The 14,027-nt window shown below is 37.4% G+C and overlaps 1 protein-coding gene across 1 annotated transcript in view; it reads right to left on the reverse strand.

Annotated features, from left to right (window-relative positions):
- Positions 1 to 14,027, reverse strand: part of step (cytohesin steppke) — a 371,199-nt gene that overhangs the window by 268,196 nt on the left and 88,976 nt on the right. The window lies entirely within an intron of this gene.

Consider the following 14,027-nt stretch of genomic DNA (forward strand, 5'->3'; position numbering starts at 1 on the left):
AAAATTTAGGGGAGGTCGAAAATCGCCCTATTCCTGGGCGTCCGCGGATTTCTTCATTGGAAGAGGATGCTCTCTTATTCGAGACAGTTCGACAGGACCCCTTTCTGACTGCTAACGAAATAAGAGCAGCATCTAACTTTCCCGGCTCTTCACAGACTGTGATCAGCAGGTTGAGGAACCGCGGTATTAGGAGCCGGAGGGCTGCGCAAATGGAAATATTGGGGGAAGCACAGGCTGTCGACCGTCTTGCCTTCGCTACCAATCGAGTGGATTTCGATTGGAGAAATGTAATTTTCTCCGACGAAACAACCATCTCGAGTGATTACGAAGGTCCTGTCCGTGTCTATCGTGAGGATGGTCTCCGACATGACCAGCGCTATGTGCACCGACGTGAAAATCGGGGCGCTTTAGCATATCGTGTTGGGGTGGATGTCTTACGATGGACCTGGCGTTATAGAAGCATCTATGGCCGGTTTAATGCGGGAACTTACGAGCACATTCTGGAAAATATATTCCTTCCCTCCGCCCGAGAACGTTTTCCCGAAGGAACATTGCTCTTCCAGCAGGATAGCCATCCCGTGCACTATGCTGCAAGCATTCAAAGATGGTTTCAAAGGAGACCCGAGATCGAAATCATTAATTGGCCTCCGAAGTCACCTGATTTGAATGTCATCGAAAATTTATGGGTGGAATTGAAAAAGAGAAGGATAGTCCCTATGCCCACCGACGCCCTCGAAATCGAGACGAATTGTGGGATCAAGTTGTTGACACCTGGGAAGATCTCGCCGGGGATCAGAACTTATTTCACAATCTCGTGACATCCATGCCCGATCGACTTAGATCTGTAATAGAAGCTGATGGCATGTGGACAAGATTTTAAGTTAACAGGTCTCTTTTTGTTTCTTATGATTTTTGTTTGAGGAAGAATACTTTTAACTTCCAAGTAAGTTTTATTTTTTTTTTTGACGAGGTTCAGCCAACTTGTAAAACCCAGAAATTGGGCATAAATTATTCCATATTTTTCGACAAATTAGACAGTCGAGGAACTCTGAACAAATTAATTACACCTCAATAAAAAAAAAAGTTTTACCCGGGATCGAACACGAGACGTTTCGGTTATACAGCGGAACCAACACGCTACTTTATGAGCTACCGAGACAAGACAGTGACAGCAGCAGTCCAGAATGTAGATCCCTTAGCAGGCATTTGCCATTCGGTACAGTGAAGCAATGATATTTTGTGACTCGAGCTATGTTGTGAAATCCTGGCCTTAAATGGCAGTCTTCTTCGTGATACTTATTCTGGTCCTTGTCCTTGTTGTGGTCCTTGTAACAATTCTTGTACTATTTCTCATGTTATGTATCGTTACGTCGATATCGAGTGAACCGCGCTGTAGAACTTTAACTTCCGACGACCAAGAATCGCCTCATTCTTTTTAAGGGTAACTGTACATGTCACAAAAAAAAACTCGTGACCATACACACTAGATGGTGCCTGCTGTCACGCAATATTGCAAAAATAAATAAATAACTTTCATGGAAGAGTGGGATAGTTCCCTATTTCATCAAGCCCTTCAATTTGTTGCTTATTTATTAATAGTTTTAAATAACTTGTTTATTAACGATCCTCCTGTAGGATGAAACTTATAGCAGAGTCCGTATAGGCCAGCTTCTGTTTCATGCTTTTCCAATTCACTGCGGGCTAAAGCAAGGAGATGCACTATCACCTTTACTTTTTAACTTTACTCTAGAATATGCCATTAGGAAAGTTCAGGATAACAGAGAGAGTTTGGAATTGAACGGGTTACATCAGCTTCTTGTCTACGTGAATGACGTGAATATGTTAGGAGAAAATCCACAAATGATTAGGGAAAACTCGGAAATTTTATTTGAAGTAAAGCGATAGGTTTGGAAGTAAATCCCGAAAAGACAAAGTATATGATTATGTTTCGTGACCAGAATATTGTAAGAAATAAAAATATACAAATTGGAGATTTATCCTTCGAAAAGGTAGAAAAGCTCAAATATCTTGGAGCAACAGTAACAAATATAAATGACACTCGGGAGGAAATTAAACGCAGAATAAATATGGGAAATACCTGTTATTATTCGGTTGAGAAGCTTAAAAGCTTCTAGTCTGCTGTCAAAAAAATCTTAAAGTTAGAATTTATAAAACAGTTATATTACCGGTTGTTCTGTATGGTTGTAAAACTTGGACTCTTACTTTGACAGAGGAACAGAGATTAAGGGTGCTTGAGAATAAGATTCTTAGAAAAATATTTGGGGCTAAGAAGGACCAAGTTACAGGAGAATAGAGAAAGTTACACAGCGCAGAACTGCACGCATTGTATTCTTCACCTGACATAATTAGCAACATTAAATCCAGACGTTTGAGATGGGCAGGGCATACAGCACATATGGGCGAATCCAGGAATGCATATAGCGTGTTAGTTGGAGGGCGGAAGGAAAAAGACCTTTGGGGAGGCCGAGACGTAGATTGGAGGATAATATTAAAATGGATTTGAGAGAGGCGGGATATGATGATAGAGAGTGGATTAATCTTGCACAGGATAGGGACCAATGGCGGGCTTATGTGAGGGCGGCCATGCACCTCCGGGTTCCTTAAAAGTCATTTGTAAGTTAGTAAATACGTTAGATGAAATATTGATTTTATGTTTTCTTATATTAAGTTCATTATTTGAATGTACTCTTGTTACGAAATAGATGAAACATTGTTCTTTCTACTTGTATATAAGGTAGATCAGTTGCAATAAAGGTCTCAAGATCAGCTGCAGTTCGTAAGCCGAAATCGTGTCAAATTATTCGCATTTTTCAGAAGTTTAAGAAGACTGACTTGTTCATTGCGCTAGTTCACGTGGCATCGCCATAGCAAGTACAGTAATACTAGAGCAGTTGCTTCGAAGCGTTATCCACCAATGATTAGCAGCGTCAACATTTCGATTTCCTTAATGATTCCTCTCCCATTTGAAAGTTCGTGCAAACAATTTTTTCGATCACTCTGTGCATATAGTCCCGTCGCTCTTATTTCCGGCAGCCAAACACGTTGTAGGTCGGCTACATTTTAAAAGTGTGCGTCTTGCCATTCGCTGCTGATGACGTTATGCACTTCCTAAGGCTCGATAAATCGCCCGCCATTTTTGTTCTTTCGTTAGAGTTCGTAGAAAGCACACGAGGACATTATTTGCCGCTCAATTATTTGCTCCATTACAGTGCGTTTGATTTATTATCATAGGAGCTACGACATGATAATGTTTAACGGTACGGCAAATAGATTCCTCGTCTGGTAGCTCGGCAACGAAAGAACAACAATGGCGAACGATACTACCTACCTAGACTTTATAGAGCCTTCACTTCCTAAGGCGTAAACAAAGAGGAGGAGTCACGCCGGAAATAACAGCAACATGATTTAACATCAGCTACATAATTGTGGATTATGAATGATTAAATACGTAGAAATAAAAGTTATTTAATTTCGTCCTGACCAAATTATCTATCTCTTAAAACACTGCGAAACTCTTTATTTCCGCACTCATTGTGTACTATGTGCTCGAGACAGCCTGAGGTCAATACAAGCTGATTCAGCGAACTGTCTATATAGTTGTGTTGATTCCCAGAACTAAGGAGTCACAATTCAAGGAATATTAATACAGACACCTCATAAAACTGACACCTCTCACTTTCTCATATACCAACTACAAGCAGTACACTGTAGCGTTCAAAAATAGACGCAGAAGTCAATTTACTTTCTGAATCACAATGAAAAAGGTATATTAGTTGCTTCTTGAAAATGTTTCGGCTGATTTTATTCTAGTCACAATGAATTAACGAATAAGACGTCTTTACAGCGGTGCAAGAACTATGACCCGGTGATACTGTAATCAGACGTCGATTTTTGGGTGGATTTAAATGGGAGCATGAGAGCGAAATGCCTGTTTCCGGAAAAGGTTTCATTTCATCCCAATGAGTATATATATATATATATATATATATATATATATATATATATATATATATCAACAGGCCCACACGAAACAATACGCGCTGGAGCTCAGAAAACCCACTTCATTTTGGAGTCCCTTCATGATGTGAAAATATAAGTAGGCTATGCTTTTCCGCGTTGACAGGTTCACGTTCATATTCTAAAAAAATCTAACAGTCGTAACGAAATTTTAACTGGCTAGTCACAACATGCATGCGACCTGCGGTGTCGAATGGTGCAAACTGGAAACATGTATAATAAATACTTTTCGATAGTACTTTTTTATTATAATTTTTTCATCCAGATCGTGCCCGTATTTTCAGCGTCCTGGCTTAGATGGAAGTAATCGCACAGCACTGCCGTGCACACTAACCTGTACGTGCTTTAACTAACATCGCTACCTTTCATAAGAAATACAGCAATAGATAATAAAATGGACCTTACATTTAAAATGAAGTTAATAACGAAATATTACAAAAGCCAGCGCTTTACTAATCAACCGAAAGATTAAATTGACTTTATAGTTAAATGAAATTGATAACGATAACGAAGTCAGCGCTTTACAAATCAACCGAAAGGAAAGAGACGCCAACTTATATTAAAAAAAGATTGATGGCATAATTTGTGATGTTGGAAAAAAAAAGTTACCAAGCATAAACTATGATCCTAAAAATGGGATCTAAACACTTTTCAAGTGTGTGTGCCTGTTGTTTGGGGGGGGGAGGGGAGGAAGAGCTATCTTAAGCTATGGTTTGTCTACGATGATCTTTGCCGAACGAACATCGCTGACGATTGAAATCGCCAGCGTTCATCGTCAGAGAATGGTTTCTTTACCGGCGAACTTCATAGGTGGATAGTAAATTGTTTTATATAGTTGACGATGCCTGATCAGCTGATAATGGATGATAATCTGATAACGTTACAATGTAAGTTTTGCTTTGAAAAACAAGTATGGATCTTTAAAGTAGCTAATATCATGTTTAGAAATAGATATAGAGGCCTGTTTTAATTCATTTATATAGAGACATTTTGAAAATGATCCCACCAAATTTAAGGAATATTTCAGACTTTCTCCCGAATAATTTAATTTTGTTTTAAGTTTAAATGAAAATAATATCGTAAAATTAGACCAAAAAATTTGTTCAGAAATAAATAAGCCCAGCTGAAAGATTAGCAGTAACTTTAAGGTGAATATCAATAATATAAACACTTTATTTTTACTTTTTTTTTAGGAGCATTATTTGGGAAATAATATTACAAATAGAAAAAATAATGTGAGAAGGAGTTTGTTGCACTTCTCTCGGCATTCCAGTTCACTTACTATTTCACACTCTAACTTTTGCTTCCACATGGTGTGTCCTGATATTAGCGGTTTCTTATATTTCAATTATAAATCGTTTTACTCAATTGTATTATTAGCTCTGGTTGATGCAAGATATAGATTTGTTATTGTTTACGTTGGTTCTTTATTTTTGGCTCGTGTCGAACAGGGATTTGTGTTTGGAGACATAATCAATTAATCTCTCGTCGGAAATTGTAGAAAGATTTCTGTTTTACCGTCACTATGGTACGTATGATGACGTCTAGATCGCATGTTATTAAATAGTTTAGTTCATGACTTACTGTAATTTTACAATTGTTTTCGCGGCGATGATCGCCAGGTTTTTGCCTCGAAGGCAAACTCAGACGATGTTCGTCGAGCGCAGCGATGTTCGTTGACGATCTTCTCTGTAAAGAAACCATGAACATTCAAATCAACGGGAAGGAATCCCAGCGAAGAACGTCAGCGATGATCGTTCGGCGAAGATCGCCGTAGCCAAACCGTAGCTTTATGTTTCTGATCCAAGATCAATCACAATTATCTCCAGTGGATGGATAATTCGTTGTTGCATCTGCCGTCGTCAACCATCAGATCCTCAGACACATGACAGTGACAGTATGTAGATTTACTCATTCATTTCTATTAGAATGATAGAGAAAGGGAAACTTGTACAGCTGATATGAGAAACGAGAGCGTTTCGAAGTAAAAATTTCCTCAACACTGCCCGTGTCCACCACAAATTCCATCTAGACTTCCTGGACTTACCGGAGTCTGGGTCCGGTCTTTGGCGTGAGAAGTCGACGCCCTTGCAAACCGACCACCGGTCCTACATTTTAATTTAAACTGGAGGCAATGAATTATTTTTAAAACCTGGCACAAAGTAGAAGAAATGCGGGATGCAGACGTCGTATGTCGACGCGCCGTTGGAGTATGTAACCTTGTGGGGACTAAAGGCTGGTTCACAATAAACCGGGAACGAGAACCAGAATGAAAACGAGAAGCAGAGGACGTGAATATGAAAATTTTTTATTCACAATAAACCGAGAACGTAGACGACTATGCATATCGATATGTATGTCAATAACGATATGTAAAGTCGATATTACGCATTCTGATGTTATTTGTGTATAATTGACCAATGGCGTTCTCTCATGAGTACAAGGCAGCCAACATAAACACAGGTTAACCAACTTCGAAATTTCAACTGAAACATTTCATTAGGTACGATACTATAAATATGCCCATGCATCTTTATTACCACAACCTATTTTAAGTCGACCATAACGTAAAATAATTAGAGAAGAAACATTTGTAATAGAACAAAAATGAACACAACAGTAGTGAACTGAAGCGTGAATATGTAGTGTGTAATACAACCAATACAGTAATAAAATATGATTCGCTTCCGATCGGTATTCAAAGCTACGTATTCTCCTTCATTTTCTCATCTTTATACGAGGCACGCCGCTTATCATAAATGTGAGGATTTCAATATTAGAATCTCATCAAATAAAACTTGCTCCATGATGCACAGCACAGAACAAAATAATGCATAGGTTATGTCACGGTCTTCTTGCTACAAAATATACGACGACAAAATAGCTTTTAGATGGCAATAGAATGAATCTAGTGGGCTGTGATCGGAAATGTGAACGCCGAAGTTGAAACTCGGCCAACTCTCCGTTTCCGATCTCGGGCTCCGGCAAGCTTTTCGTTAATTGTGAATGCTCACATTTAAATGTATACATTTTAACAATTTTACCGTTTTCGTTTTGATTCTCGTTTCCGGTTTATTGTGACCCAGCCTTTAGGCCAGTTCCAACACAAATAATGTCACGTGATCAACAAGTAATATGGCGTCATGTAATGTCTTTTCAATGAAGTCAATTTTACACTGCATTGTTTTCAAAATGTTTCATTCATATCGACTGACTGGCGACTGAAAATCTGGCCTTTATTTCAATGCAAAATTAATGTAAAACGGTATAACCGCTTTTATTATTCTTTTTTTTTTAAGTAGGTTATTTTACAACGCTTTATCAAGATCTTAGGTTATTTAGCCTCTGAATGAGATGGTGATAATGCCGGTGAAATGAGTCCGGGGTCCAGCACCGAAAGTTACCCAGCATTTGCTCATATTGGGTTGAGGGAAAACCCCGGAAAAAACCTCAACCAGGTAACTTGCCCCGGCAATCGAACCCGGGCCACCTGGTTTCGCGGCCAGACGCGCTAACCGTTACTCCACAGGTGTGACTTTACTATTCTATTTAGCTATTATGTAACAAAACATTTCTCAAACCTTTACCTATAGACTGGGTAGCTCAGTTGGTAGAGCCTTGATGTGTTTAACCAAAGGTCCCGGTTTCGATACCTGGCTCCCGAACAATTTTTTCCCTTGAAATTATTCAAATCAGCTTCAGTGGGAGTTACACCTAAAAGCTAGATTTGAATAATACACGTCACTGTTCGCTAACAGAAAACCACAATTTAAGTCACACAGAGTTTGTGTGCACTCAATGTTGGTTGCTTGACGGTTGTCACCCCACTATGAGGCCTGTGGATATAAACGGAGAAATTGAGTCGGGGTCTCGTAGAGTTCCTGGATAGCTCAGTTGGTAGAGCCTTGGTGCGTTTAGAAAAAGGTCCCGAGTTCGATACGGAACAATTTTTCCCTTGAAATTATTCAAATCATCTTCACAGGCAGTTATACCTGAAAGCTAGATTTGCATGTTACAAATGATTGCAATACAGGGCTATTTCCGATCTCTGATAACGAATTTGAATGACGAAGCTGAATTGCAGCGAGAGGTGACAGATCAGTAATGAGTGATTTCATAATTAGAGTGCACGGTGTAATACAGTAGCAATGCTCAAGAAAATCGAGCCTTTTTGGAAGGAGTGCATAACAACTCTTTCCAATGCCAACTACAGTTACGTGAAAATCATAGGAGCTTGCAAGAAACGTGGTTTCATTATTTCCAAGAAAGCATCTTGTGTGTACCTAATAAGACTGGAAAAGCTCGGATGGGGTTAATTCCAGAGTGGAAAAAGCAAGCAAATCCACTCCCCGTCACAAGTCGCCGCACCCCACGAGATGATACAAATTAATTCCATTCGAGTTTTACCAATCTTATTAGGCCTAAGTACACAGAAGATGCTTTTCTTTGAAATAGCGAAACCTCGTTTATTGCAGGCTTATTTTATTTTCACTTAACTGTACTTGACATCGGAAAGAGTAGTTATGTACCTCTCCCAAAAAGGCTCGATTTTATTGGGAATTTCTGCTGTGAGTCGCCGTGCACTCTATCATATGACTCACTACTGATCTGTCACCTCGCGCCACAGTTCAGCTGTCGTGTGACTCCTGACGCACATGACGTCATTCAAATTCGTTATCAGAGATTGGAAACAACCCTGCATATGTGTTTTATGCAAATGTGCAGAAAATTAATTACACAGGCTATTTCAGCAGTACAGCTTAAAAAATAAGCAAAACTTGGGGGGGGGGGAATTATTTGTGGCTTTCAAATTACCTTTCAAAAAATGAGCTGTAGACAGTATTGTCATTCGCATCATGATAAAAAAACTGAATTGTCACGAAACTCGTAAAAGGATAATGAGAATGTATGTGTCACCAAAGTGATATTTCATTGTGAAGTTTGTGTCACAGAAAAAAATGTATTCTTATAGAGAAATGTATTATGTATAGAATTATTTTACTGTCGCTTGTGATTTCGCGTCTGACTTTTTTACCCTCAGATCGTCAAGTGATGGGATACTTATCCTGTTCGGCCAAAGGATGCACTTTTATTCAATAATTAGCGATCCACAGTTCTTAGGCAGCGGAAATGGACAGACTAAATTAGTTTTACAACTTTCTCTGCAATTGTTTGATTACATAGTATTGCTGATACTGGAACGGAAAGCATTATATCACTTTAAAGCACGATTTCTTAAATGTAACTCTTAGAAATGATTGCAATATACGAATACCTATTTATAGGCCTATATATTTGCACAAAACTAATGGCATACATATACTCAGATCGTATAATTTATTAATGCATTATCTTATACTTTGCGATTACAAAGACTATTTCGTTTATATGACGTCATTCCATTTTCGGCCAATGAAGTGTAATGAAATTTTGAATTCCAACCAATCACAGTCATACATCGCGATAATTTCTGCAGCTCGATTTATCACTATCAACTTATTGCATAGTCTTCTTTTGTTTAGTCAGTGTCGCCAACTGTTTCCACGTAAATCAATGAGCATGACTCCATTGTATTAAATAAAGTCCGAAATACTACTTCCACATCTACATCTTCCATTGTATCTAAAGACAATGACACTCCTTCATAACAATTGTTCATTTAATTAATGTATTAATCAGGTTATTTGTAATTATACTATAAAATGTTTAAATTAAATTATGATTTCAGGAGATAATGAAAATGTATTTCTGTTATATTAACAAGAGAAAAGCCCAGTACATGTATTTAACATTTTTAAACCCGTATTTCGCTTTTCTCAATTGGCATTACTGAATAACATTCAAGTTCTTTATTGTAGTAATTGTTATTCATCTAGTTCGACTTCACAATTTCTGAATAGGTTAAGTATTCATAAATATACGATTATCAACATTTTATGAACGAATTTTAGGGATATATTATTTACATTCTTATTTTATTCACGAAATAGTCCTAATAAATACCGTTTCGCTCGAGAATTTATCGGCAAATCTCAGACCCCTCGTGACATTACTGTAGAAAGCTTTTTTTTACGGAATCCAGATAACAAAAGTTTATCTTCTCATTTGGATGCGTAGTAGATGAATTCACGTTTGTACTTTGAATGGCAGTTCAAGAAAATAAACTGAAAACTGTAAAAGAGCTGAAATGTTACCAAAAGCGTAAAATGCATACTAAGGAAGTATGTCACATTCATCGCATCGATTTTTTTATTTATAAATTCTCAGAACTCTACAAACTGGTACAGTCAGAAGTCAACTGTCATTAACATTGATAGGATGGCAGGGTTTAACACACGTTACATTTCACATTGTAGCAACTAAAATCACGTCTTGCATGAAGTGACATATCACGGCAGGCCACTTCACGGTTAAGTTGGCAGCGGCGAGATACTCGTTGCCTTCGTCCTTGACCGCGTCGTCCTCGATTTGAATCCGGGTGCATGCTTTACTGTGCAGAGTTGCACATAAATCACCAGAGCCGCTACTTCACTTTCAAAGAAAGTTATATGAAGAAATATGCACGGCGATTTACCAACTCGACTCACGACCGAGCCCTGCACAGGCTTCAGGAATGCATCAAGATTCATACAACTTCCCTGAAAGAAGTCGAGCAGCGACACGATATTCTTAATGGAATTTCGAAATCGCTATCTTATGAGAATAATCATTAAAGCAGTAAATGTAATATATAATCTGGCTTGTGTAAAAATATATGCATATAATACGAGTATATAGAAAGGGGTATGAGATCTGAGCATTTAGATTGTTTTCCGACCCGTGTTGAGATATGATTTCTCGGACGCTTCGGGAATGCAACAGGTTCTATCCTCAGAATCATACTCTTCAAGGATTACGAAAGTTGTATTATTTCCACTTAGTTGTCAAAATGTTAGGAGAAAATCCACAAACGATTAGGGAAAACACGGAAATTTTACTTGAAGCAGGTAAAGCGATAGATTTGGAAATAAATCCCGAAAAGACAAAGTACAGTATATGATTATGTCTCGTGATCAGAATATTCTACGAAATAGAAATATAAAAATTGGAGATTTATCCTTCGAAGAAGTGGAAAAATTCAAATATCTTGGAGCAACAGTAACAACTATAAATGACACTCGGGAGGAAATTAAACGCAGAATAAATATGGGAAATGCTTGTTATTATTTGGTTGAGAAGCTTTTGTCATCTAGTATATAAAAAAATCTTAAAGTTAGAATTTATAAAAACAGTTATATTACCGGCTGTTCTGTGTGGTTGTGAAACTTGGACTCTCACTTTGAGAGAGGAACAGAGATTAAGGGTGTTTGAGAATAAGGTTCTTAGGAAAATATTTGGGGCTAAGAAGGATGAAGTTACAGGAGAATGGAGAAAGTTACACAACGCAGAACTGCATGCATTGTATTCTTCACTTGACATAATTAGGAACATTAAATCCTGACGTTTGAGATGGGCAGAGCATGTACAGGTATGGGCGAATCCAGAAATGTATATAGAGCGTTAGTTGGGAGGCCGGAGGGAAAAAGACCGTTGGGAAGGCAGAGACGTAGATGGGAGGATAATATTAAAATGGATTTGAGGGAGGTGGGATACGATTATAGAGACTGGATTAATCTTGCACAGGATAGGGACCGACGGTGGGCTTATGTGAGGGCGGCAATGAATATTCGGGTTCCTTAAAAGTCATTTGTAAGTAAGTTGTCAAAATATACTTTTAAAAATTAAGATTCTGTGGAGTATAAATAGTTGATATTGTATGGATTTAAAATGTAACATTTTGTGCAAAATACATAGAAGTAAAATATGTAAAAATAGTACAACATTAGAACGAGTAACCAATTTAAAGTATTGTAATGTGTCATAGCCTATATAGGAATGCAATTTTAGGTATTAATGATATACCGTATGCGAAATGTGTCATAACTTAATTTTATGCATGGAAAATGCAAATCCTTTAATGAAAGTCCAAAATTAAGTGAAATACATGCGAAATTTATAAAAATCCACGAAATTACTTCATAATCACGATATTTTCAACAAGAAACAGGTTACACGGAGAATTCGTACGAAAAATTACTGTCTTCCAAATAGAAAGTGAAAATGTTCTTCGTTTTAAAACATACGTGAACATTTCTACATATTTGATTGTTACCTACGTCTGGTATCTGGCAACGATGTATGCATAGTTTCAGGGACTACTTCCAGCGAGCAGCGCAAGCAGACAACAGTCATTTCTCTTTCCCGCAACTGTCTTCGTGTGATCAAGAAGGCAGTGCCGTCACTCCCTCACAATCGAATGAAATTGAATAATTAATAATGCAAACAATTTTATGTTAGTTTGAAATGGATTGTTTTAACAATAATTAAAAAAAAATGTTGTAACATTATTATTATTTAAGTTTCTTAGAGTGCGAAATATACACGAAATTGTTTTTTAACGAAATATATTTACCGAAATCAGACATTTTAATCACCGAAATCAGACATTTTAATCACCGAAATCAGGATAACCAAAATGTTTGAACGGAGCCGCCATTTTCAGTTGACTGTCTATGCTTGTAAATAAATGACGATCGCAAAGCATGTTTTATAGTACCGTAAAGAATTTTCAGTTTGAAATGTTGGCAAACAAATAAACAAATGCTAGTGTAGTGATAAAAACAAACAAATGCTAGGGAAGCCATAAAATTAAACAAATGCTAGGGAAGCGATAAAATTGCGCGATAAGCAGCCATAATTGGTTGAAAGACGTCCTTTCCTACCGTTTTATTGGTCAAAAGTAGTATGACATAGTAAAAGTGTAACAGTCATCATAAAATCACACCCCAAGTCATATGTAATCAAAACAACGTCTGACTTCATAAAAATAAGATTATTCATAACAGAGGTATAATTTAGGCCAAGCAGGGGAAGGGGATAATTGCCCTTCCTGGATTTAAGATTAAAAACATTGAGTAGCACTATTGAAGATAAAAAAAAGTAAAAACTGTATTACTCTTTATATTGAAATATTCCACTTTTATAGGCGCTTAAGAAACAAAAGACGAGCTAGTTAATGCTGAAATCAAACCACGATGTTACCTTTCGCTACATGTCGCTGTTATCTTTTGTAAATAAAACTACAACTCGTTGTCATTGAAATTGAAATTCCTTTATCACTAAAGCTGTGTGTGTTCGTTTATTCACACCTGCGATATATTAACAGCAAGTAGTATAAGAAGTTAAGACTAGGCTGTGTGTGGAAACTGGAAATGTACTGTAAGGTGAGGTAAATTCAACCATAAAACAAAAATTAAAATTAAATCATATCAATCCTATTTGAGACTTAAAATAATAAAAAAAAAAACTTAAGAAAATGTAGATAAAATAAAGAACTTTTAAAATATGTTCAATGCTCATGATGTTTGTTTGTTTTTTTCAGTCAACTGTCCGAAGACAGTGTCATAAATGACACCAATAAGACATCACTCATGAAGCAACTAAGCCAGGAGATAATGGGTTAGGGTGGCCAGTTCCTTTCCACTCTTACTGCATACATCGATGACTAGTAACCTATTACACTATCAGACTTCAGACGTATAAAACAATAATTGTTCTTTCTCTGAAACATATCGTGAAGTGAGATGTACTGCTTGATGATAGATGTATTTATCAGCCGGGCCTCAATCAGAGGTAATGCTTCTAATATGGTTTAATTCTTTTTCTGATATGGCTTAATCTTTTATAATCAAGTTTACTCCATTTACGGTATGGGAAATAGGAAGTGAGTGCGCAACGCGACATATCTTATAAGTAGGCTTCGGCCTAGGGACACAGAGTAACCAGTATGAGGTTTAGGGTACACGGAGTATAAATAACGTCATGACCCGTGTGCAGTCACCCGACTGCAACAACACAAGTAATGTGCATTACCTTTGTGTGTAGGCTGCTTGGCTGCGGTACGTGTAACA

The sequence above is a fragment of the Periplaneta americana genome, chromosome 11, assembly GCF_040183065.1.
Source record: "Periplaneta americana isolate PAMFEO1 chromosome 11, P.americana_PAMFEO1_priV1, whole genome shotgun sequence".
NCBI lineage: Eukaryota > Metazoa > Arthropoda > Insecta > Blattodea > Blattidae > Periplaneta > Periplaneta americana.